Below are 27,394 nucleotides of genomic sequence, written 5' to 3' on the forward strand. Positions count from 1 at the left end.
CTGATGTTGGCGTGGAGGGGTCCTTAGACCTTTTATACATACATACTAAATATATATATGTATATATTTCTACTAACAAATCTCCTGGATTGAATGAACTGTATAATAATAATAATCCTTGCATTTGATATAGCGCTTTTCATGTCGGGAGGACGTCCCAAAGCGCTTCATAGACCACACTGTAAAGTGAATTGACTGTATATTTGTGGGAAAACGCGGCAGCCAATTGCGCACAGCAATGTCCCATAAACAGTTGTAGATTGAAAATGACCAATTTATTATTGTTTTTGGTTTTGGAGGGATTATCATTAGGCTCTGTGTGGAGTAAGGAAACTTGCCCAAGGTTTCGCCCTGCCTGGAACTGAACTCAGGTCTCTCCCTTGCAAAGCGAGCGCTCTAACCACTGAGCTACAGGACTCCACATAGCTTTGTCGTGCACTGACAGATATTATGAGGGAGTCAATCAGGACTGGGGAAGTTCCAACAAACTGGAAGCAAGCAGATATTGTTCCCATATTTAAGAAGGGCGACAAAACTAAAGCTGGCAACTATAGACCCATTAGCCTGACCTCAGCAATAGGACAAATTATGGAGTTAATCATGAGAAAGGAAGTGGAAAGTTAGCCATATAAAATAATCTAATAAAAGATAGCCAACACAGGTTCGGAAAGGGTAAGTCCTGTCTGGCCAATCTCAGACTCATTTGAAGAGGTACGGCCCAACTCGACTATAGGAAGCCATATGATGTAGAATATCTAGAATATGAATGAACTTGCCAGGTGAAAGAGATCTAGGGGTGTTCATATGAATCGCTCACCATATCAAAACAGTGTGAGGTAGCAGTAAACGAGGCAAATGGAATGCTGGGCTATATTGTTGAATCAGTTGCGTTTAGATCACCAGAATCATACTCAAGCTGTACCTTGAATACTGCAGACAGCTCTGGTCATCAAGACATAAGTGAGCTCCCCAGGCCCTAGAGTTAGTGCAGAGGAGAACCATGAGGTTGATAATAATGATCCTTGCATTTAATGTAGCACCTTAACACATCTTTGAGACATCTCAAAGCACTTCACTGAACATACTAAAAAGTGAATTGACTGTATATTATGTGGGGGAAAATAACACTGATCCCCAGTCTTAGAGGAATGAGCTATGGGCAATGACTAGACAAGCTAGGGCTCTTCGTCTTGAAAGAAGACGACTCAGAGAGGACCTCATAGAGGTGTACAAAACTTTACGTGGCATTGAAAAAGTAAACGCAGATCAATAATTTAGGATGCATCGAGACTTTGGAACAAGAAGGTATAGAATAGTAAAGGTCAATTTCAGGGCAGTTACCAGGAAGATTTCTTTGCTCAGTGGGTAATTAACAACTGGCACAGGTTCTGGGTGAGATGATTGAGATCAGGAGCCTCACTAAAAAGCAGCTTGATGCAAGAACAACAACAACTTGCATTTATATAGTTCCCCTCACGCAGGGCAGTATCCCAGAGTGCTTGACAGGGTGGAGCATGACGCTGAGCCGGGGCGGAGGAGTTGACCGTAGGCATGGTCACAGAGGAAGGTCATCAGGCATGACCTGAAGACAGGAAGGAAGGGCAAGGTGGAGGGATAGAGGAAGAGTCTTACAGAGTTTCGGGGCATAGTGGGTGAAAGTGCGGCCACCAATGGTGAAACGGAGGGAACGAGGGACATGCAGAAGGCCAGAGCAGTGGGTTATGAGTTGTGGGGTAAGCAGGTTGGAGAGGCAGGGAGATGCTAGGGCATGAAGGGATTTGAAAACGAGTGTGAGGATCTTGAAATCGATGCGTTATTTTATAAGAAATAATGGATAAAGTAAAGGATGAATGCTTCTTAGTGAAGTACTCTTCCATTCTTTAATCATTCACGTTACATTTTTAATTTCATCTGAACACTGAGAATGGGCTTCAAAGATTAATTTTCAGTTAACATTAAGATGCCCTGCCCTAAACTTGTTTGGGCTGATTATCAATGCCAGACAATGCTATATTGCTTGCTGCCAGAATTAGGAGATAAAATCTCAACTTGAATGCTGCATTCAAATTAAACAATTAAAGAAAAGACTACACACAAAACATTTTAATTCAGTTATCTAATTTTTTTTTGGACCACAAATAAATAATATGGGCTACATTTCTGTTCAGTTCCTGTTCTGCGCTGAGTGGTGGCCTCTCAATGCTGGAGGGAAGGGGATAAGAAAATCTGAGGTCAAAGTCCTGTCTTGGTGCGCCTCACTGCTTTGTTGAGATTTTTTTAGTGTTAATGATGCTATTTAGAGAGTAAACTAATGCTAAACAGTCTTAAAAAAACTTTGTTTGGTGGCATAATAGTATAAAAACCATAAATGGATCTCATTAATGTGTGTGGTTAGTTTATTCTATAAATTCTGTTCTTTTTCGACCACCGCTGATTTGTGGATGATATTTGTTGGTGTAATCATGCTACAGGCTGCTGTGGAAGGGCCCAATAGGTGGATTGCACAGTAGGAATGACAGACAATAAACATCCTGTACGTAAAACATTCTTTTTCCAGTTATTCCACTTTCACCCATAAATATCTGTTCTAGATAAAGGTAACTTCTGCGTGCAGTTGTTACATCAACTCCCATCAGAACTTCCTCAATCTTTTTTGCACATTTTCTAATTTACTGAGAAGGGATAGGTCTATACAAATTGCACTAACAGGCTACCACTGATGATAGATGAAGTTTCTGGACTCAAGAAATTATACTCTACTACACTATAGAATTAGTCTTCAGTATTGCTGGAACTTGAGAGGATTCTGGATGTTGTGGCCTTACATTCAGATACTGTAGAAAAGATGTCATGAGCAGGTGAATTTTTTCTTCAATATGTTTGGTCACTTGGTGGCTAATTGCAATGTTGTGATCCCTGTGTTTGCTCAATACTCTGGCAACGTGGTGGACTCTTGAAATGACTTTGCATGTATTCCAGGCTCTGCGAGCAATATTGAGGAAGCTAAGGAGTACACCACTCATTTCATGTTTGAGTTAAAAGGACTAGAGTAACACAAGAAGTGGTGTTGGCAGTGACCTGATGTCCTGCAAGTTGATCATTTTAGTTTCCCGGTCTGAAATGTATTGTTATAGATCTTAACCAATGCATTTTAATGAGGCTCCACTGTACTTGCATTACAAACATCCCAATAGATTCTGCATATACAGCTTTCTGAGATAGTGTATTCTACCTGCTCAAAACCTTGTATGACAACATTCACATTGATCACTGGCCTCAAATGTAGCAGTATCAAGCAGACCAACAAGGGACAACAAACAACTCACCTGAGGGAGACCTGGGCAAATAAACTTGAAGAGTCATGAGAAAAGCTGAAGATCTTAAACAGCTAAAGTGAGAACATGCATCCAATAGCAACAGTGAGTGACAGAAGAAAACTGAGGAGGAAATCTGCCATTGAGCCTATTATGGGGATTGTCTCTAGGCCTCCATTGTTGGGTGAACACATTCTTCCCCGCTTTATCATCTTTATTGTTTTCTAAAAAAAAGTAGAGCTCTTCTTAAGGAAGGTATTTTCTTCTTCCTGTAATAAGTTGACCCTTGGAGGTGATGCACTTTATCTATTTTAATTTTTTATATTAACATTCAAAAATGAAACAACTAAGATGGAGTACAAACCACTTTCTGACAATAGGTGTCACTAGTTTGTTCGGTACATATTAAACAAAGAGTATTCCTAAAGCATGGCAAGAATACTCAGCAGTGTTACCCTTCCTTTTTTTGTCATACATGAACAACGGCAATTAAATCTTTCACAGAGGTTATTGTGGTATGGTCAAGTGGACCAGAAGTTTAATACGAAATGATTGTGAAGTAGATTGTGCAGTGGCCAGTGAGCTCAGATTCAGCGACACATAATCATAGGATGCGGGCGGCGAACCATGCAGACATAAATTAAGAGGTAAGAGGCAAAAATTCAGAACATACATAACCTCTCCCCTTTCCCCAAACCAATTATTTGGGACTGGGTCAAGAGCAAGTTTGCCAGAGGCCCGGGAGCAGCTTATCTGTCACTTCTCAATCTGGGGACTGTACTTGACACATAGAAACCTAAAGAGTGATAACAACATTCAAAATGTCCTTCCCCAACAGACTAATGCTATCTCTAAAGACGCTGTCATCATATTGTATGTTTTTTATATTACATGGGCTAAACAAAAAAAACATAATTTTCAGAACATCAACATTTCTCAAAGCTCTTCACAAGTCAATACTTTGTTTTGTATTAAAAGTTATATCTAATTTCTTGAAAATAATATTTGGGTATTAGTTGCTGAGTTCATAAGATTCTAATCTCTTATTTTAAACCCCATCCCCCTCTTTTGGGTGTTGTTTCAGAGGTTCCTATGTTGAATTCACAAAATTAAAAATTTTTTGTTAAAAGGTTGTTAATGCTCACTTTACACTTCACCTTGTGTGCTGATTTGCAAGGACCACTCTAAACTCTAACCACCCTGAGAAAGTGGCTTCAGCATCACACTGATCGACACTGCAGCAGGAAACTGCACCAGGTGTAAATTGGGTGTCAGCCCAGCTCAGTTGGTAGCACTCTCTCCTCTGGGTCAGAAGGTTGTAGCTTAAACTGAGGTCCTGTCTGGCTGTCCAAGTGGACGTCAAAGATATCATGGCACAATTTAAAAAGGGAAGGGACTTCTCCCGGTGTCCTGGGCAACAATTCCCCAAATAAATTAAATCGGGTAAGGGTCATTCATTTCATGGCTGTTTATGAGACACTGTTGTGTGCAAATTGGATACCGCGTCTGCCCACAAAACGCAGTCACTACACTTTGCAATATATCCAGTAAAGCACATTGAGACATCATCCTGACATGAAAGATGCTATGTCAAATCCAAGGAATTTTTGAAATTATGGATTAATTCATGTGTTCTCCAGATGGCCTTTAAATATCCGCAGGTGGCACAATATAAGCAGTGCATTTGTGACATCCAAGGCCTGGATTCTTTCACCTCAATTTAGTTTTCTTCAGTAAAAACTGGCTTCATAATTAAGTTGGAATTTAAGGATTGTCCAAAACTTAAATCTTAAACTTCAGGCTAAGATAAGCATATAAAAGGAAATTTAGAGCCTCAGGTTGTACAGAATGGCTATGAATCCAGGTATTTCACCCTGCAATGAACAGAAATAATCCTGAACAGGTTCCATTCTTAACAGAACTGCTCCATTGCTTGAGCAATCTTCATTGCCCTGGGCATGAGGATTGTTGGTAGCTATTACAGGCAAGGAATTATCAAATCACATTTATACACAGAAATAGAATATTACCAGTAACGTTATTCCCAGCACACTGTCAGCAGACCAAGAGAGTGAAGACAGAACTGAGGAGGAGGCTTGGAACTCACTGGAATGATGATTAACACCTGTGGTATGAAAAATACATTCCAGTGTGAGATCGAATGTGGCCCAAGCTCACATTAATAACAGTGAAAAATGTCCGATTGTCCATCTGTCCATCCCGCCTCACCCCCCACACTCAGATGAGGTAACTCAGAGCGTACCAGAAGTGAACTTGGAACATCCTGGTCTAGATCTATGGCTTGTGGAGTCCTGTAGCTTAGTGGAGAGAGCACTCGCCTTGCATATGAGAGGACTTGGGTTTGATTCCCAGCAGGGCGAAATGTTGAGCAAGTTTCCTCACTCCATACCCCTCTGTTTAACTAGCAGTGAGTAGGAACCCAGTTGTTAGTGGATTGGCAGATCGCTTTTCTGGTGGTAACAATACCTTAAAAAAAACAATTTGGTCACTTAATCCACAACTATTTTTTGTGGGACACTGCTGTGCACAATTGGCTGCCATGTTTTGCCCACAAAACATAGTCAATTCACTTTACAGGATATTCTGTGAAGCACTTTGAGCCATTTAGAAGATGTGATAAGGTGCTGCATCAAATGCAAGGATTATTATTAATGCCACAGCACACGGTGCCTTTACCCACTTGGGCATTGAGCGAGCCAAAAATGAAACATTTTAACAAATTCTTCTTCCTGCACAGGTGGTTTATTTCAGGAAAACATCTGGCACATCAGCAGCTGTATTAAACCAAGTTTGAACTTCGATGATCAGTGCGGGGGTAGGGGGGAGTGAATACACTGACCTTGGCTATTGCACTTATAGTTGGATTTCTTTCCTTCCCTGCCCTCCAATATACTCACACAAACTCAAGATCAGTAATCATACCAACCAGTAGCAGGTCACCTATTGCTACAACAGAATAGAGATGCTACAAGCAGTTGCACGAATAAGAAGACAAAAGCGAGAGGAACTGATAGTGTGGTGGGCTAATATGCTGAGTTTTTTTCACTTCTGGAGCTTGGTTTCGAGCTCAGATTGATGGGATGAAAACCTCTCAAGTGTTAGAGTGCTTTCTGGAATTAGCTTGGGCAGCCTCAACCTAGTTCCTATTGGGCACAGAGCATACCACAAAACTGCCCACAATTTGGCACTAATTGATGGCCTCACTCAAGGCCCAATTATGCCTCAGACACACAAGGAAGATTGATTATTATTATTATATGAGTTAACAGCTTGGAGTAATCCTGCTTGCTGCTCATTGTTCATCATGGCCTGGGCTAAGCAACCAAAGTTCTGTGCATGCTCCCCCCAGTGCCAGGATGGCAGCTAATGTTTGAAGTTACAATGAAGAGACGCTGTTCCCATCAACTCTTGATCGATATTAAAAACCTTAATGGTGGTCATGAATTTAAAAAATTGCCTTTATATCAGTCACAGTCCCAAGGAGTCAACCTGTATGAGATTAACCTCAGAGGCAACTCTTGGCTAGGCAAGGGGCCCACAACACAGGAACATGGAAACATAGGAATTGCAAGATGCAAAAAGACCAAGGTCCATCTAGTCCACCGTCTACCATCCTGGTAGTCGCATGCTACGATAATGGAGATCAGATGCATTTTGTGTCAGTTGGTAGCACTCTCATCTCTGGGTTAGAAGATTGTGGGTTCAAGCCCCAATTTGGGACTTTGAGCTCACAGACTATCATTAGTTCAGGAAGCATACACCGCACATTGAGGTGCACTGTCACAAAGACATGAGCACCAACAGCAATCCAGAGCTGTAGAGGTGGAATTAACAGGGTTGTTTAAAAAAGAGATTGCCAGTTGCTTGGGTAGTAGAGGTATTAAGTCCGGTAGCTTAGTGGTTAGAGCACTCACTTCGAACCTGGGTTTGATTCCCGGCAGGGCAAAATGTTGGGCAAATTTCCTTACTTCACACGCCTCTGTTTTACCTAGCAGTAAGTAGGAACCCAGCTGTTGGTCGATTGGTGGATCGCTTTTCTGGGGGTAATAATTCCTTCAAAAACAAATAATTTGGTCACTCAATCCATAATTGTTTGTGCGACACTGCTATACACAATTGGATGCTGTGTTTCGCCCACAAAATATAGTCAATTCACTTTACAGTATATTCTGTGAAGCATTTAGGGACACCTCAAAGATGTGATAAGGCGTTATATCAAATGAAAGGACTATTATTATTATTATTATTATTAAGATGTATGGCAAAAGGACAGGGATTTGGGATTAAAAGACCTGATAAATTCTATTAAACTGATGGTACAGGTTATTGATGGACTGAATGGCCTGTTGTTCCTGTTTTCTTATGTTCATTTAGGAACCCAATGCAGCAGAAGCCCACAAGCATGTTAGACATAGCCTACATTTACAAACTCTTTGCAGCAGTTGCTAAAGTGAGGGTCAAGGTGCCTCAGAATGGAAAGGAGCATAAGAGGAACAGAGCCCTTACATCATCTCTACCCTACTCCCATCTTCGTAAAGTCTGAAGTCAGGTATGTCAGTGACCCACACAGCCTCCCAGTCAGTGACCCACACAGCCTCCCAGTCAGTGACCCACACAGCCTCCCAGTCAGTGACCCACACAGGTCCCAGTCAGTGACCCACACAGCCTCCCAGTCAGTGACCCACACAGCCTCCCAGTCAGTGACCCACACAGGTCCCAGTCAGAGACCCACATAGGTCCCAGTCAGAGACCCACACAGGTCCCAGTCAGTGACCCACACAGGTCCCAGTCAGTGACCCACACAGGGCCCCAGTCAGTGACCCACACAGGGCCCAGTCAGTGACCCACACAGGGCCCCAGTCAGTGACCCACACAGGGCCCAGTCAGTGACCCACACAGGGTCCCAGTCAGTGACCCACACAGGGTCCCAGTCAGTGACCAGGGGAAATGAAGAAAAGGTATTAGACCACCTTATTACTTTGTGTAATGTCAGAAAACACTAGTGGTAATGCATTAGTGAAACAATTTTAATTATGTTGTTTCTTAAAAATAAACCTAGTCTAATCAAGGGTATAAATAATGATGCTAATAGTGGTAAGTGCTACTGGCTCTTCACCACGTAAATAATACTGCTACCTTGTCAATAATACAAATAATACTACTGTGTCAGTAATACTGCACCTGCAGGTATAATAGCTGGTTATACAGCCATTTCACGACAGATGTGCAGACACACAGCTTCACATTAACATATGGCGGGGTACTACAGCTTTCAGTCTGGGTCACTAACAGCAGATAGCACATAGACTCACTGACTGCCCACAACAGACAGATGGAAAGCCAAATGAGTAAGAATGTAAAAGGATACTTCCACAACACCCTTCACCATTCACAGCAAATGCTACTTTCAATATATATTTTTTAAATATTCAATTCAATAACCATATCTGGCTACTGTTGCTGCGTTTCGCCCACAAAATATACAGTCAATTAACTTTACAGTATATTCTGTGACGCGCTTTGAAATGTCTCGAAGGTGTGATAAGGTGCTATATCAAATGCAAGGCTTATTATTATTATTACAGCGACTCTATAAAGGAGAGGGGAGACCATCACTGTAAATAGATATTAATTTCAAGTACCCAAAGTGGAATGTTTAAATATTATGGTTATTGAGACAAGCATGTTGCCATTTGCAGTGAGAAAAGCTCTCTAAAGACATCAGCTCAATAGGAATTGTTGGTGGTTTAGATTGCACTATTTTCACACACACTTGTGGCTGAATAATCCAACTGCAGTTGTCGCAAAAAAAATCTGCTTCTGACAGCGGGCTGAAGCGTGGTCAAGTCACAATGTGCACAGGGAAGGAAGGGTGCGCACACACGCAGCGCGCACACACACACACAGACTGTGCAGAACTGTTACTGGACTACTGAGGGTTTTGGATTAGCAATTTACCACTATACTGAGTACAGTACATCATGTTCGGTAAACACGACGATTCCGCTTCCTGTTTCAGCTTTCAGTAATTCTGAAACATAAACAAAGACAAAACTGACCAACGTGTCATCTAAAAAAAGGCATGGGCAATTATTTTAAGCAATGTTAGATAGGGTGCAAATTCACAGTATGACACAGAATATTTGACCTTCAAATTGGAAATAACGACACACAAAAAAATGATATTCATGGGTTTTGATTTTAAATACTGCAAATATGTTTCAGAAAGAGATACTGACCCAGAACAAATACTCTGAGATCAAGTTCAATTGAGAAAAGTACAAACACCTTCCTTATATTTAAACTAATGTATTTTACTTCCAAACTAATTCTTCTAAAACACATACAATGGAATCACCAGGTACTTGATAAACCTCTATCAGGTTAGAATACTCTCTGTTTCTTTCTACCAGTTGCTTTACTGTTTATAAGTTTTTAAGTCCTTTTTTAAAATAAAAAACACAGGCATTTTTTAATAGCTCATAGACACAAGTTAAAATAGTTTGACACCAGATAAATGAAAATCTTTAGTTGCATTCTGAATTAGGTACACACAGCTAACATTCTGCTATAGTAAGTTATAGCAAACAAGTCTTCCTCTGACCCTTCATTGCAATGTACTAATGTGATAGAAATTTACCCCAAATGCAAATTATGACAGAAATTATTTATCTGTTATATACGATCTTACAGATATTAGACACATTGCCCACATACAGAAAGCACTTTCCATGTAATCTCTGGTAGTCCTGTAGATTTTTTGGGTTCTACCAAAATAAATCCTTCTTTAAAAAATCCAAGGCTCAATTTTAAATCAAATTTGTATTTTTTTTCTAAACAAATTTAGGATGAGGATATGGTTTGCATGTCAAATTGACAAGGAAATAACAGAATCAGCTGACAAACCACGATCAGAGAAAACAAGTTGCGTCAGAAATCATCTGTAGCGGGACACTGTCACAAGAAAAAAAACCCTGTTTGAATATTAAATACTTGAAAAACCGACAGGACTAACAATTTCTAAATGCGTGTGTGTCTTTTTTTGTTGCCTCCAGACAGATATGATGATTTAGATACAAGAGGTGGCTGAAACTACCCACACTTTAATTAGTGATATTTTCCACTTTTCTGCATTTCGTTTCAGTGTAGGAGCATGTGGTTTTCTCTATCGGGAACGAAAATGACTGAGCTAAATAGCACCAAATACTAGCGGTGGAAAAAACAGAACCTGTCAGCAAAAGAAAAATCTGCTTTAAACATCATGACTTTTGTGTGTATGTTAATGCAAGATATTTGATGTTTTATCTTTTAAATGGCTTTTAAAGTACAACAACCAGCATTTCAAAGAAGCTCAAAGTATTTTTTTTCCCCAATGCTACTACCACTTTGCTAGTATAGTACCTAAAAACAAGCAACTAAAATATCATGTAAATCACATTAATGGAAATAAATGATAGTTCTTAGAAGATCAACTGAAGCGATTTCAAAACTAAACCTAGCATCGAATATGAATTTATTTCCTAAACATCTCTTTTTGACGATCAGTCAAAGAACATAACATATTTTTTTTAATTGGAAGACGATCTTTACAGAGTCTGGCCACTGAATAAAGTTCAAGTTGAACTTCAGTTCCTCACGCCGCTGTGCGTAGGTTGTGAAACAAGACAATACCATGAAAATTTCCTTGTGGCTGACTTAAAATAAAATCAGTAAAGCCATCAAGTTTCAGTCTGACTTATTTATATTTACCATATTTACTTATAGCAACTCGAAAATTAGATAAGTAGAACAAAAACAGATTGTGTTCCCACACAGTGCCTGCCCTTCAACACCCTGCATCCCACAAAGGATGGTGAATTCCAAATGAGCGATTATTTGCACCATCCAAACCCACACTTTAAAGCCGAATAGAATTAAGTCTATTTTTTTCTTCACCAGCTCACAGCAGTACATAATGAAATATTTAAAAACACTGCAATTTTTAAAAAACAAAACAAAAAGCTAATTAAAAATAAATTGATGCTAAGAAGAAAAACTGATGAGCACTTCTTCATTTTTTGTAGCGAGGGACCGTACCTCAAACAGAAGAAAACACATTAAAAAAACAGGCTTTGGTGGTCTTGCACGTTTCATGTACCATTTTCTAAATGTTTTTGTGTGCTTGGCTTTGTTATCAGTAACATATATCTCTGCTTGTGGCCAAAACGCATGCTTTGTAGACAGCCTTTTTGTTCCCCAACATTATTCTATCACACGTACAAAACAATACACTGAACTATAAATGTTCATGAAAAATAAGCCATCTACGGTATGGTACAGCATGATCCTGAACGTAGATGTTTTTTAAAAAAATGAGAACCATACAACGAATTAAAAGAGCTAAGGCTTTACACAATTTTTTATACCATCATCCCATTCCAGCCAAATATTGTTCATCATCAACGAACAAGTAAAATGTAACACTTTGACCTCCTCAATCCTACAACAGAAAACATCTCAGCATTTGCGTGGCTTTGTGCTGTGAATAACCTGCAGACTCTCCTGCAACATGAATGGCAGCTATACCCACAATAACACAGATAATTATACTTGAAAACATGCTGGCTGCTTATATGATTTTAGCTGAACAAAATAGGCCTCTGAGCATTTTACAGTTACAGAAGCAACCATTGTTCAAAAATTAAGATCCAGTTTAAATTGAACTTCGCATTTGATTGAACAGCAACGCAGATAGAGTTCATATATTTCTTACACGTTCTTAATTCAAATTGTGGTTAGAAATGTCATTATCTTACTACACACGAATTGTTGAAACTGCTGAAACTATATTTCCACCGTTCTCAGTTTAATGTAATTTATATGCCCACACAGTGCATGAATGAACTAGAGTTTTAGGGCATGACACATTGTGAAACTCTAGAGTATATAAGCTCTACTCTTGATAATATTACTGCATTCGGTATATATCAGTATGTAAAAGCCATTCCTCAAAAGCTCAATTACCCCAAGTATGATTTTGTGATAAAAAGATCTGTATAGATTCAGAAATGGATTGCCGATTTATTAAAAACAATTTAAAACCATATATATTGCAACTGACGATATTACACAGTAATTGGAAACCTGCTCGAGATGTTGGGGCTGTTATTTTATGTGTAAATATCTACAAAGTGAGGTTTATGGTGCTAAAAATGAAAGGGGTGAGTGGGGGGGCAGTAGATCCTTGTAAAGTGAAGAAAAATCCAATGTGTAATTCACATTTTTAAACAACTGCAAGACATAATTTAATAGCAGAATAATTTGAATCTCAGAAATAATTTGCAAGATATCTGCACATTTGAGCTACATTGATTTACAAACCCAGTCTATTCACAACATGTGCACGTTAAATAGACAACAAGAATGAGATGTGCGAATAGCTATTGAACAAATACAGAAATAATAAATCTTCAAAATGAATAACTACTGTGTCAGAAGCTTTGCGATATGATAATCACACAAGTTGTAAAGTTTAAAAAATGTTTCTATTGAGCTGTTACTACTGTAGTTAAAAAGAATGACGCACAGAGAGCTTGCACAGTGCAAAAGTAACACTTCTAAATTCTAAACAAAGTGGGATCTGAGATAAACATGGAATAAAAAAAAATTATCTTCACACAAGAAGTTTCGATTCAAGTTCTGTCATAAGTGGCAAAAATATGGCATACATTTCTCAGAGTTGAGCTACATTAAAAAAAAGGGATACGTGCAGATGTCTGACATCTATCCAAATGTTATTTACTACTACGTAAGTGCTCAGCGAACTGGAAGGATGGTTGAAACCACCACCCCTATGACTTTGCTTTTTGGAGACTTACAAAGCACAAAAGGGGCAAACTGCATCTTATTTGTCAGGCAACCTGAAGAGTGAGCCTCACATCTGTGGTTTATCAGCCTAATAAAGGGTGTGGGCTCATTCTTGTTTTTACTGAAACAGTGCTTCTCTGTGGTATTTGTTTTCCATATGAGCCTTATCTTCAAACACAGAGAACAATTCAAATGTATCGGAGAAAATACCACCATATATATGTGCAAGGAAATGGACAGGAAGCATTAAAAGCAGAGTGATTGCCATTTAGAGGCCTATAAAATATTTTGTCTTTGATGGTGCTGCAATGTAACACATTGTCAAACTGTAATAATTGGCCATGTGGATTACAATAAAGCATCATGTTCAAAGCTAGAATATCACTCTAGGTGTCTGAAACAAAATATACAGGGACAGATTATTTTTCTTAAAATAATATTTTCTCATATACTATTAGGTTTACACATATTGACTTTATTAAGACTCTTCTATGCTGGGAGGGCTGATTTTTAAAAAAAATCAAGTTATTTTTAAACACCATCTGTCAGCACTAGGTGAGCTTTCGATAGGTGGGCCTTAATGTAGAAATATCGCACAGTGTTCATGTCAATATATTTTTTAAAAAGAGGTAAATGTCAGTGTGTATATATATATATTTTAAAAAAGATGTATTAAAAATTAAAAATGTTTTGTACATACAAGAAAAGAGAAAGAAAAACTGACATGTGAACAATCATCCTGAAAAACAGAGTAAGTTAATTGAAAACTGTTTCACTTTAGTACAATGGTTTCAAAGCACAATAAAATAAAGAAGAATGTTCAATCATTGTACCCACTAATAGTAATACTACTCTGCTACTAATAATTATAATGATACTTGCATTTGACATAGCGTCTTTCAAGTCAGGAGAACGTTGCAAAGCACTTCACTGGGTTTATTGCAAAGTGGAGTGGCTGAGTATTTTGTAGGCGAATGGGGGATTCAGTGACAACACTAACAGGAGATAAGTTGGTAAAGAAATCAGGTTGAAGCTGCTGTGCACTTTGAGCCCACACATTATGAATTTATAAAAGCTTTGAGGCTCCATATCACGCAGTTAATATCGCAAGAAACAGTTTCAGAATGACAATAATTAGGTCATTGTTGTTGGGTGTTTTTCCAAACTGACTTCACATTAAAATGCCATGGCATTTCCTCGTTTTAGTTTCTGTGAACATTGCAATATCAATGTGAGCTAGGAAGCAGCTGTGGCAGGACGTTCTGACTTACAGATAGAAACGAGATCACTGGGACCTGTGATAAAATGATTAAATTACTCACGTCTTGCAATTAAAAGGGTATTTTTTAAAAAAACAAAGAGTACAAATTTGTCTCTTTTATTACACAATATAAAAAAACCTAACTTTCCATCCACCCGAGGAGTCATTAGCTACACTGAAATTGAAATACAATAAAAGTAGTATTAGTTTTAGCAAAATCACCAACTGTGCACACAGGGTCTGCTTTTGCTGATTTTACAAGTTACTGTTACGATGTTTTTTTTCTCTACTGTGGACAGGTGGGCAGCCAAGCGATTCTTATTTTAACTCAATTCTTTGTAACGTCGTTGGCTTTTAAAAAAGAAAAAAATCACACTTAAGAGAGTCATTTATCATACAAATTTCAAGAATAAAGGAAGTACGGTGAAGGGACACATTCAACATTTCCTACAGTATTCTCAGAATAAAATAAAAATGCTAACCACACACATAATGTATGCATTATCAAAAGAAAAAATCACATATACCTTCAGAGTAGAAATATTGATAATTTAGTTCACTTGAAAAAAAGCCCTTGGGTTGTGTTTAGAATGGTTACACTGTTGGTTTAGTTGTCAGTCATCAGCAACCTATTAAAGGATAATTCTTCTGGCCTATTCAAAACGAAGGTCTGCCTGACATTTTCCTGTTCTTAAGTCTCATAAAAACACCTAAAATGTACTCCAAATGTATCCACAATCCCAAACTATGAATCATGGCTCAAAATATCCTGCTGCTTTACTGTTGTGTTTATTTCACTGGATGTGGTCAGGATTTAGCCCAGGTAAAGTACGATTTGCACTGGGTGGATGGGGGAAAATGGGAAGGGAAATAAAAAAGTTGGGCTAGGTTAAAAAAACATTACATTTGCATGTATACAATATGGTTTATGTGGTTGATACAGTCCACAGAAAAAAAGCAATGCTGTTGTAATATCCAGCTAGTTCTGATAATCTGTACATGTCAATTATGTTCTTTAACAAATTCAATATTTGCTAATCAGATCGTATGCCTGGTTGAGAAGTTGCATCTCAGTACACTTCGGCTAAATGGTCCTGTGTCACACGGTGTCACCTCGGAGACGTTATACCAGATGGTTAGCTCAAAAATGCAAGTATGATTTGCGCTGTGGTGATGAACACCAATGGCACACTTTGGGCAGGTGGAGCTTTTCCTGCAACTTGTAATCTACCACAACGTTTTTAAAGAAAATAAATTATACTGTAAAGGTCAAAATCTTACAAAGTGAGTTTGTAATCTACTCATACAGCCACAATTGAAGGCAAGTAAGATGCTAAGGTTTTTTTCTCTCAGAAGTGCTTGTGTGGTTATTTGTGACTCACTGCCTGATTTCTGATAACTGGTATTAGATGATAAAGGTTATCTGCTAATTACTTTCACAACTAAGAAGACTGCCAATGTTTATTGCCTGACACAGGGTTGTTGTAACATAAACCATCTATGTACGAATCGAATTGAGGAGAAAAACAGCAGTGCAACAGAAACACTCAATGCACTTCTTGGCCAACCCTACCCTAAATGGCACCAGAATTCTTGCTATAATCTGTGAAACAGCAACACCAGTACAATACTTTAAAAAGGACACATTTTACATTCAGCAGGTGAAAGGGAACCAATTTGTCTTCAGCTCTACCTCTGCCAGCTCCTTTGTTTCATGCCATTGAAACTAGCACAGTACCTATACAAATGAAAAGGACTAGCCACATTTTAAAGTGTTTTGTAAATTTATGGTAATGAAGAGAAAGTGCCCATTTATTCCTGAATATTACTCCTGAAAGCTGTAACTGGGTGGCAGTGTGATATAGCACACAGTGACAAAGTTGATCACTGCAATGCTGGTAAGTGGAGGTTTGGTTCTTATCCCCTTCTCTCACCCTTGATGCTGCTGTGAAAGGTACCAGATTCTGTGCCTCTTCATTCAGTTCACTCTTACTCTCCTAGAACGGCTGTGAATGGTTTAGAACGCTGCTGCTGAACAAAAGAGACTGAGCTGCTTACTCTCAATAGCAGCCGAGGAGTGAACTGAGCAAAGCTAAGGCAAACAATGTGCCCTAAAGATCAAATTTAACAGTAGATAACACAAAAAGTACAATCGGCATTTAGGAGGAACTGGGTTTGAACACAGATAATGTGAAGTTTATTATAATAATAATAATCCTTGCATTTGATTATGATAGTAATCCTTGCATTTGATATAACACCTTATATTGTTGAAAGATCTGAAAGCACACAAAGCACAGGATTTTTATTGTAAAGTGTAGTGCCTGTGTATTTATAGGTGAAAATGTTTTAATGGCATAAGGTATTTTGTAGAAGTTACTGTAATTGTGTAAGCCGAGGTAATTTGAACACAGCAATGTCCTACAAGCAGCTCTAAAATGAATTGTTGGGATTGTTGGTCAGGAAGAAACTTTTCTTTTCAAACAGTGCAATGGGATCCTAAACATTTAACTGCAACAGGCAGACAAGACAACAACAACAACTTGTATTTATGTAGTGCCCTTCGCGCAGGGTAGCGCTTGGAGCGCTTATATCAAGACCTCAATTTGACATCATATCTGAAGGACGCCACCTCCAACAATGCAGCACACCCCAGCACTGCATTAGAGTGTTAGGTTAGACGATAAACTATAAACTCAAAGTCCCAATGAAGGATGTGAACCCACAACCTTCTGACTCAGAGGCGAGAGTGCGACCAACTGAAGCCAGGCTGACGCCCGCTGAACTTTTCTGAATACTGCAATGCCACAGCTAATTAAACCTTCAAATATTTAAACTCTACCTCAGCCAAATAGCCGCATGGTTTACAAAGTCTTGACAGGTACCAATAGGCAGAAAATACATTAAGTGAAACAAATAAAATGCAGCTGTGAATCACGATGATGTGTAAACAATTTCTACGTGCTGTTGGCAGTGGGTGAGTGTTTTATTTCTGACTCTGCGGGGTATCGTTTAGTCTATGTATGTGTGTCAAAGAACTAAAGTAAAGCTTGCATTTTAAAAAGCAATAAATCATGACCTGTGCATCCAAACGGGAGTGCAGAGGACTAAGAACTATTTTGGCGGTTGGGTTGGGGGATGGGGTAGAGGTGCATGGTCAGGTTACACACAGAATACCTTTGTGTTACCCACCTATTGATATATATTTGTGCAGCTGCCCAGCAAGCTCACACGACCAGAGCTGAATAGCACCTGATGCCATGTGTGAAACAACAGATCAAATATTGACGCCTGGTATGTGAACTACCAACAGTATATGTGCCCAGTTTCATGGGGAAAAATCATCACTTTATTACGAACCAAAACAATAATGAGCATCACTCTTACCCCCTTCATATTTGCATCTTTGGGTAAAAAACTGCCCAGGTTCTGATCATGTTTGTCAGCATTGGCTGTGTATGTTCTGTAAGCTTGTGCTACTGTTAACAGTGACGGGTAGATGTGTAACACTATTCAGTAAAATTGATCAAGTTCCACTGGCCATTACCATTGTTCTAGCCACGTCCCTGCAAAAATAATCAGTCACAACATTTTGTATCTGTGTGATGTCCTTCTGACGTAAAAGGCTCCATATCAAACCCAAGGATAATTACAACAACCACCTGCATTTTATAGCAGCTTGCACTCAGGATAGCATCTGAGTGCTGACATCATTTATGTCCGTTTTTTGTTCGTTTGGGGTATCTGACAGACGCAAAAAAAAACATCACCATGAAAGAATATCCAAACCAAAACTACATATATGGTGTAGAAATTTCCATTTGTCTGGAATCTGCCACATCCAGATATCACTGTTTCAAGAGCTGAGGAGATATATCTGTATGAAAGTGGCTTTCGATTCCATATGGCCCCTGCATCCAAGTCTGTGGAAGATGTATCCTGGGAGGTCAAAGTGCAAGCAAATAAAAGACTAATATGAAAACATTGAGTGGAACCCAGACTTTGAATTCTCGAGCGGAGAGATCATATATATGCCTCTGTCCACAAGAGAAAAGAAAGCAGCAATCCACTTTATTGTATTTACAGTACTTAGAACAGAACCGGCAACAACTGCTCATTGCACGACATGTGGAAAATGACGTGATTCCCCCATGTAACTCTGGACTCACATTAGACAGCTGCTCATAAGATGAACAGACTCCTGGATCTAAGCACTTTATTAATAATAATGGCCTTTCTTCAAGAAAATATTAACAATCGCTCTGAGAGCTGTGCAGGTTTCAAGGCCCGAACTTCTACGTTATATATTTCTATGATTTTACCTTTACATTTGGTGTAATGCCTTTCATGTAAGGAGGGTGTCTCAAAGCCCTTCATGGGATATACTTTAAAATGGAGTATTTTTCTTGTGGACAATTTTTGTGCATTTTTTTCTTTGTATGTTTTGGACTTTGATGAGATGCGCTAATAATCAAAATGAAGAAAGCAATTTAAAATATTCATTTATTTTTGGTCAGTAGGATCTTCATCGCTTGCTGTCAAATGCACGGTCAGGACACTACACTGTAGGGAAAAACTTTGTTAAGCTCTTTGAAACATTCTTGACGTTTTAGGCACCATATCAAATAATTTGCTGTACCCCCCTCACCATCGGCGGGCGGGCTTTCAGCCCCATCCTGGAGTCCCTGTGACACGCTTCCTACCTCATCTCGTTCAAGGTTCATCTCAAGACCTACCTTTTTGACCACACTTTCGGTCATCTTTCCCCATTCCCACATTTCGCCCACAAAATATACAGTCAATTCACTTTACAGTATATTCTGTGAAATGCTTTGAGACATCTCGCAGACGTGATAAGGCGCTATATCAAATGCAAGGATTATTATATTATTATGATTTCGATCCCCCTTGACTCTCACCCCCAGCTCAGATGCTAAGCCAGTATCGATAAATGGCTTGTGTTGTCCTCCCGACATGAAAGCTGTATAAATGTATTATAGATGTTGCAAGACAAGTAAGGAAGCATAGCGACATGACAGCAGGGTGACATTTTTGCTCGATTTAAGTTATATTTGTAACTGTGTAAAAAGTGCCCTTTACAGAATCAAAGTACTAAGAAATCATATTTTACAATGTCTTCATCTAAACAAAGAACAGGGTAGGAGTGGCAAATACAGTGTAACCACTGGCCTCTTTTAAATCTCCTTTCATCCAGCCTAACCAAATGATGCCAGCCCTGGAAGAAAAGGCCTAACACATCTGACAGGAAACCACAAGGGTATAAGGGACTACTTGTCTTGTAGCTGGTGTAAAGCACCCCAGTCACAGGACCTAATCCAGGGTAAAAAACTGAGTAATTGCATTGGCAAAATATACAGCATTTCACATCAGACTGGATGAGATGGTGAGCTGATCAGCTGATAGTCCTCACCCGGTGATAATTATCACATCAAATTAGTTATGAAACACATTATGATTTAACCTAATGTGTGTCGTTCAGTACTCCTCGCCTTAAAAACATTTTAAAATGAACTAATTTTAGAACCACGTTATAATCCAGTTAATAAAATGTGTCAAGTGTTTTATTTTGATACAACAGCAAGATAGCCTTACCATCATTTTAGAACGAGTGTTTGGATCTTGAAGTTGGATTTACACACCATAAAACAGGGCATGACACAGTTAAGTCACAGTGCCTAATTGTGCCATATGTTTAACTCTGGGGCGATGGTTTAAATGAGGCATCTTTCTGAAAGCATCATTTTTGATAAAAAAAACAATGCAGTAAAACACCTTAGACCACAACTGACACAGTTTGTAGAAGCACACGGAGCTACAAGCAGCAATAACACTTTCAAGACATTTTGTAATTTTTTTTATGTTTAAAAAAAAAGGGAAGTTTGAATCCAGGACTTTTTGTTTTTTAAACTCATTTCTAATTGACATGTCATTTGGGAAATTAAAGTGCAAATGCACTGTTGCAATTTATGTAGCACCCCCATTCGGCCAGATGTGAAAATGCACAGTGCTATAAAAGATGCCTGAGCTAGTGCTGCGGAGCTTCTGCCCCCAACTCCAAACTGAAAATCTGGCTCAGAATTCCAATCCCTCCAATTAGTTAAAAATGATTTGATACCCTCCAATTGAAGGGCATCAAATCATTTTCACTTTGGGAGCTAATGTGAATGGATATCATCAAATGATAAATCATGATAAATCTTGCATTTGATACAGCACCTTTAAAATACAAAGGTGCCTTAAATTGCTTCACTGGACCAAAAAAAACTGTTAACTGTGGTGACTTTTTGTGTTCTGTAGGTGAACATAGCGGCCAATTTGTACACAACTTGAATTTATATGTATTTATTAGCATTCCTCACGCAGAGCCATGTCTCAGAGCACTGTTAAACAGCTATCAAGTGAATGACTAATTTTATTCAGTGGATTGGTGGCCAGGACACCAAAAAAGTTTACTTGCGAAAGTTTATTAGAGACTTCATTTGCAGTTATAAAGACCCTATTCCCACAGAGACTGAAGCAATCAGTTATAATGGGACAGGAAAAGTGGGCAGGGCTTTGATCTTTGGTGAGTAAGGAGCTAAATGGAAATTGTTAAACACTAAAATTGTTTTGAATTCCAAACAATAAGATTTGCTGATTGCACTTCAGTGTATTCAATGTCTACAATTTCTATAATGAATGAATTGAAAGTTGTGGTGTAATAGTATTGTCATATGTTTTATAAGTAGTCCTAACAAGCATAAACTAAACCCATTGCACAGTTTTTGACCTGTATACTTGATGCCCAGACCAGGCACTAGAAACACGACTCTACTTGAGAATTTTTTATCTGCAAAGCTTCTCCTTGCTGGAAGGTCAATTAAAGAACAGAATAGCCCTGATACAATAACCTCCAATATGCTTCTTCCCAAATATTTCAATAAAAAACAGAACTTTTATGGACTTTTGTGACTCAGTGGTTAGAGCACTTGCCTTGCAAGCGAGAGACCTCGGTTTGATTCCCAGCAGGGCGAAACCTTGGGCAAGTTTCCTTGCTCAACATGCCTGATAATAATTCCTCAAGAAAAAATAGATAAATAATAACTGGTCACTCAATCCAGGACTGTTTATGGGACACTGCTGTGCGCAATTGGCTGCCGCGTTTCACCCACACATATACAGTCAATTCACTTTACAGTATATTCTATGAAACGCTTTGAGACATCTAGAAGAGAAAAGCGATATATCAAATGCAAGGATTATTATTATTATTTATCAGTTTGTAATATCAGTGAAGAGCCCGTCAAACCTCCAATAGAGATTTGTACATAAGTCTTGTTGTCCTCGGACCAATGCGATTAAAAGCAGGAAGTACAAATCAGACTCCTAAATCGCTCTATGCTGGAAATGATATCGCTCTTTCTCAGCAAATAAACAGGTCATGACTGGTAGTTATCGGTCACCACATTAAGTGGTATTTATACATTGATTGCCAGAGTTAGAGGCCTTCGGAATAGTCAGATGAGGGCAAATTGCAGTGTGTCCTGCAAGACCTATGATTTCTGACCTATGCAGGATATACGTTAGTGAGTGGCACACTCTTGAGTTTACGGTTTGTACTGTATGTATTGGTATGGCTGTGAAATACAGTAAGTGAATATTACTGACACTGACCGGAACTCTACGAAAACCAAACCGGTTACTTTCCGTCTGTTTTCCATGCACATTGGAAAACAATGAGCCGCTCGAAACTTAGGTAGACACTGAAAGGGGAAGGGGAAAAAAATTGAAATTTAATTTAACGGCTCATATTTTTCAGTGCCTTTCTCATGACTAAGAGTGAAATCAGTGAAAAGGATCTGAAATGATCTGTGGTGTAACTATGAATCATCAAAGGAAGACAAACAGACGTAAGCTACTCCATCCACAAACTCAACAACATGTAGAGACCATAGAATTTACGACTCGGAAGACACATCATTTCCCGAAAGTACAGCTTTACCTCCAATTTAGCATAGTTTCTTAATCCAACCATTATGTTCAGCTATCGTAAGCTTACAGAGATGTATTTTCACACAGTGATTCCTTTGGATTTTTTATAAACAAAATAGATGGGAGACCAGAGTGTAAATCAATGGATACTGTAACATTTGTATAGATTGCACAATATTATCATTTATCAATAGCATTATTCTAAAAGAGCTTCTGTGCTCCTTAACTATAAATTCTGGAATTTGGAGGCTGTGGAAATTACAGGTAAACAAAATTGCATTAGTCTAAACAAATTATTTTTCTCACTTATCCTTACTTAGGGGAGGTGGAGCACTGCACTTTGTATGTTGAACATTAACTTCCCAGCTAATTCTCAGTTGCACCAGCGAAGTCTAATTTGGGATTGTTGTCACCAAGCCAAAGGCAACCTTTTATTGAACAATGGAATGCCAGGATAAAGGGAATTCAAGGGAGCCAAACTTTGGATAAATATTGCTTCATAAACTCCAAGAGGTGAAATGCATTAAATATATTCGTAATCCAGTACTTCCAAACAAAGGCAACACTAAGCAAATACTCTGAAAATACCCACAAATTAGTCAACTCTCTACAAAGATTGTGACCTTAATGAAGCTAAATCTAAAAAGATATGACAAAATGATGTATAGGAGACAAATAGTCATATGTGATTGGAAACCAATATGTTCATACAGAACCTAAGGGAATCATTTACCCAAGTCAGTCATGTATTCCACAAAGCATATATCAATCCATGACAAATTCTAAGCATGCTCGATACTGGCTCATATCTCATTTAGGTCAAGGATCACAGAATAGAACTGCAAGAGTCATCATCTGCATAGATCTGGTTTTNAAAAAAACATTCCCAGCACTTGTTTCATTAATAATGAGCAATGAATACAAAAAAGGAAAAGAAATCCCTGCCCGATGTATTACCAACAAAACCGCATAAAAGACGTTGTTACTTATACCACCAACGAGCATTAGATTAATATCTGAACTGAGGCGGTATGTACTGATCTTTATTCAGGGGTACTGTTGTTGCAAAATATTTGAACACTATTCATCTGAATAACTTTAGTGACATGGCACTTTTATTTCACAAGTGCATTATCTGTGTCCTTCACAGAAGTAAAATAAGCACATGAGCTGCGAACGATTGGCAACAGAACTTGAATGTGGAACCAACTGGCGTGCTTTCAGTGGGTGCAATCTTCACAAGTTCTCAGTGCTGCCATTTCCTACCAGTGCAGTGCTTTACCAACCATCCACTTTCAATAGATTCTTCTCATTTATCTTTGAGGAGATGGGCAGGTAAACGGGATTGTTCTTTAAAAGAACCAGCACAGACGCCATGGAGCCAAACGGCCATCTTCAGTGTTCGGAATTTCTTTCTGGGTGATCAATTTTTTTATACGGATGCAAATATAAAGCAATGAATAAGCATCTATCAAAGTAAGAATCAAACAACTATTCAAAAGGCACTGATGAATATTTTGAGAGTAATTAATTCAGTGGAAAGTCACAAAAAACAACTGGTATCAAATTGTTTTTGTTAGGCCATTCCTTGTCTGCCCAAAGCAGATGAGGTATCACATGACAAACATATTCCCCAAACCTCCTTTTCAATAGAATATGCCCGTGTGTTTTTCAAACCAACAGCACAGAATGAGTAGGCAGCATGGTCGAATAAACCTCTTGCACTCTCAATAAAGGATTGACGTGAAAGCTGCAAAGATACAATGGCAGTGTGACACCACCAACGCAAAACTGAAACATTACAGTTGACATTCCGATGCTGCAAATTATGAACAAAAATGTAAGGGATGAGTTAGTACTCTACATGTTTATGCTGACACTCAAGAATGAAATGCTTAAGATGTATTCCTTTTATTTGCTGTTAAAATATACTTGCCTTTTCTCTGTAAAACAAAGAATCAACTAAGTCACTGCAATGCTGGCGGCAACACTGAACTAATCATTTGGATATCCCAGGAGTGTTTTTAAAAAAGAACAGTGCAACCCAGCAATACACTTGAGTGAAGTCTTATTGTACTGCAAGTTTCAGGGCTGAATTACTGGCTTGCTATGTGATTTGTAACATCTGCTCAAAATATAGTCTTAAAAAAATCACATATAAGAATCCATCAACTGCATATCAGTTTTCAATTATATGTGGCAGTAACGGTACATCTTGTGGGAGTGGTGAAGAATTCACTTGGTGTTCTATGTTTGACCGTCAGATCTATTTACTGACGTTATGTTGGATGTTTGTTGCAAAAAATAGAATTGTGTTCACAAAAAGGACAATGTGCCAAACCAAAAGATACATAAGTACAGAGAGCATGGTCCACAACATCAATGAATATTATAATCATTAGTTTACACGACTGTTAGTACACGCAGGGAAACTATTTCTACTGTGAGAAAATGTTAACACTCAACCTTCACGAATAAAAACACCTACAGACAAGGGAATGTATTGAACCAAAAGATAAGCCTGTAATCACATGAAGAACAAGACATGAAATTTCAAACCCATTTCAACTCACCTTAAATCAGCAATTTATAAAAATATATTTTAAAAGCAGAACTGTAGATATTTTAAAGATAATAATGTAATAGTTCAGTGACTAGAGTTATTTAAAATTTCTCTCCATCATATTTTTTTCCTGTTTCTATTAGTCAATAACAAAGAACAACAATTTGCACTTATATAGCGGCCTCCACTCAGGGTAGTGTGTCAGAGTGCTTGGTCACGACTGTTTGCGGGCCACTGCTGTGCGCAATTGGATGCCGCGTTTCGCCCACAAAATATACAGTCAATTCACTTTACAATATATTCTGTGAGGCGCTTTGAGATGTCTCGAAGATGTGATAAGGTGCTATATCAAATGCAAGGAATATTATTATTATTAACTCAAAGTTGGATCAAAATTCACTGCATTGTCTTCTCATCACAAATTAAGAGATATGTGCCCGTTTTAAAATTATTTTTATACAAAACTATCCCAATTTAAACTTTTCCTCCTTGTCCCCCAAGTCCTCCGCTCCACCCTCAGCAGCCATGCCTTCAGCCACTACACCCCGAGGCTCTGGAACTCCCTTTCTCACTCCCTTTGCCTCGCTCCCTCTCTTCCTATTTTCAGGTCTCTGCTAAAGTCCTATCTTTTCGACCGCGCCTTTGATCACCTTCCTCTCCCTCCCTCTGGCTCAGCCCCAGGATCCGTTACTGCGAAGTGCTCTGAGACACTATGTGGGCTATGGAGGGCGCTATATAAATCCAAGTTGTTGTTGTTGTTCTTTAATATAAACATTTTATTGGTATAAAATTTCAGAAAAGAGACACTGACTGGCTCATTTCTTGAGATCAAAACGAACTGCTGTCACCTTTGTTAATTAACACTGAGAAACAGAACATTTCTTACTAACTTGCATCTCCCTTTGTTGGGTGGATGTCAATTTCTAAGTCACTACAACCACTGACAATGGTGTGGGTTTTCCTTTCATGAGATAGGTTAGTGTGACCCTGCTATTGAGGTGTTGTTGCAATAATAATCCATTCTGCTTTAGCAAACTCCCGATAAACTAGAGCAGCACGCTCATATCCGATGATGTTAAGTATTGTATGTAAAATTTTGAGGCCTTTCTGAATGTATTTAGTTCTGGATGTATGGAGCACTTTAAATCATTCTCCCGGTGTGAAAAGCATTACTTAATTGTACATTGTTGTTGCACCTCACAGCTAGGACTTGCCCTGTTGACAGAGTCCATAGTCATGTTGAGTCTTTGCCTTTGCCTTGGATGGAACATCAATGTCAAAGGCTCATGCTTCTTCATCTCTCTTTCCTCAATGTGTCTTGGAGCACATCGAGCGAGAGGAGAGTGAACTTTTTTGACTTTGCAGGACTAGAGGCTGCAGATGATGTGGACCTTTTAATTTCTCTCTCTATCAGTTCCTCAATTATTTGCTGCAAATGAGAAGTCCTCGTACATTTTACAATCAAAGTATCATGGTTTAATAACAAATCACGTGCCTCTCCGGAATTATAGTTGCCCTCACTATACTGATATTTTGATGACTCTAAGGAGTCCTGCACTCATTCACCTGATACTCCAGAGATGGGAATACAGATGTGTTGGGATAATTCCAGCTAAGGGAGGCTTCCCTTAACAACAACAACAACAAGATTCCATTTATAAAGCGCCTTTCACGTCAGGAGGACGTCCCAAGGCGCTGCACAGTTGGGTCAGGACCCGAGCAGGGGGGGAAATGGTCAGGGTGAGGGGAGGGAAGGGAGGGAGCGAGGAGGGGGAAGAGAGTCGAGAGGGGAGCTGAAGGCACGGTCAAAGAGAAAGGTTTTGAGACCGGCCTTGAAGGAGGAGAGGGAGGAAGCGGCGAAGGCACTGGGGGATGGAGTTCCAGAGCCTCGGGGCTGAGAGGCTGAAGGCCCGACCACCGATGGTAGGGCGATTGGGGCGGGGGACGTGGAGCAGACCGGAGCCGGAGGAACGGAGTGTGTTGATTGTTATTTCATTGATAGCTACATGTTTTTTTTTCTCTTGAGAGGCTGAAGACAGATCAGCCTTCTGCCAAGCTGATGTTTGCCAGTTTGGCTCAGCTGGTAGAACTCTCTCCACTGGGTCAGAAGGTTGTGGTCCTGGCCCCATTATCGAGATTTGGGCTCGCAGCGTACTTGACATATCAGTGCAATACTGGCAATCTACTGAAGATCCTATGACACAATTTGAAAAGCGAAGAGGGTTTCTCCCAGTGTCCAAGGCCAAAACTCCTCCCGATAATTGGTCATTCACCTCATTCTTGTTTGTGGAACCTTGCTCTCTACAAAATGGTTGCTAGGTTTGCTGATAAAAAAGGCACTACTCTTGGCAATAATTGCCTGAAAAGGCAATTTAAGGCAATTCAATGTGATAAGGC

The 27,394-nt window shown here is 39.0% G+C and overlaps 1 long non-coding RNA gene across 1 annotated transcript in view; it reads right to left on the reverse strand.

Annotated features, from left to right (window-relative positions):
• Window positions 1-5,403, reverse strand: part of LOC103178942 — a 45,669-nt gene extending 40,266 nt beyond the window's left edge. Inside the window, exon 1 of the long non-coding RNA XR_487920.2 lies at window positions 5,345-5,403. This is a non-coding gene — a long non-coding RNA (uncharacterized LOC103178942). The remainder of the gene's footprint in view (window positions 1-5,344) is intronic.
• Window positions 5,404-27,394: the final 21,991 nt, after the last annotated feature.

This window comes from Callorhinchus milii, unplaced genomic scaffold (assembly GCF_018977255.1).
Source record: "Callorhinchus milii isolate IMCB2004 unplaced genomic scaffold, IMCB_Cmil_1.0 Scaffold3, whole genome shotgun sequence".
Classification (NCBI taxonomy): Eukaryota; Metazoa; Chordata; class Chondrichthyes; order Chimaeriformes; family Callorhinchidae; genus Callorhinchus; species Callorhinchus milii.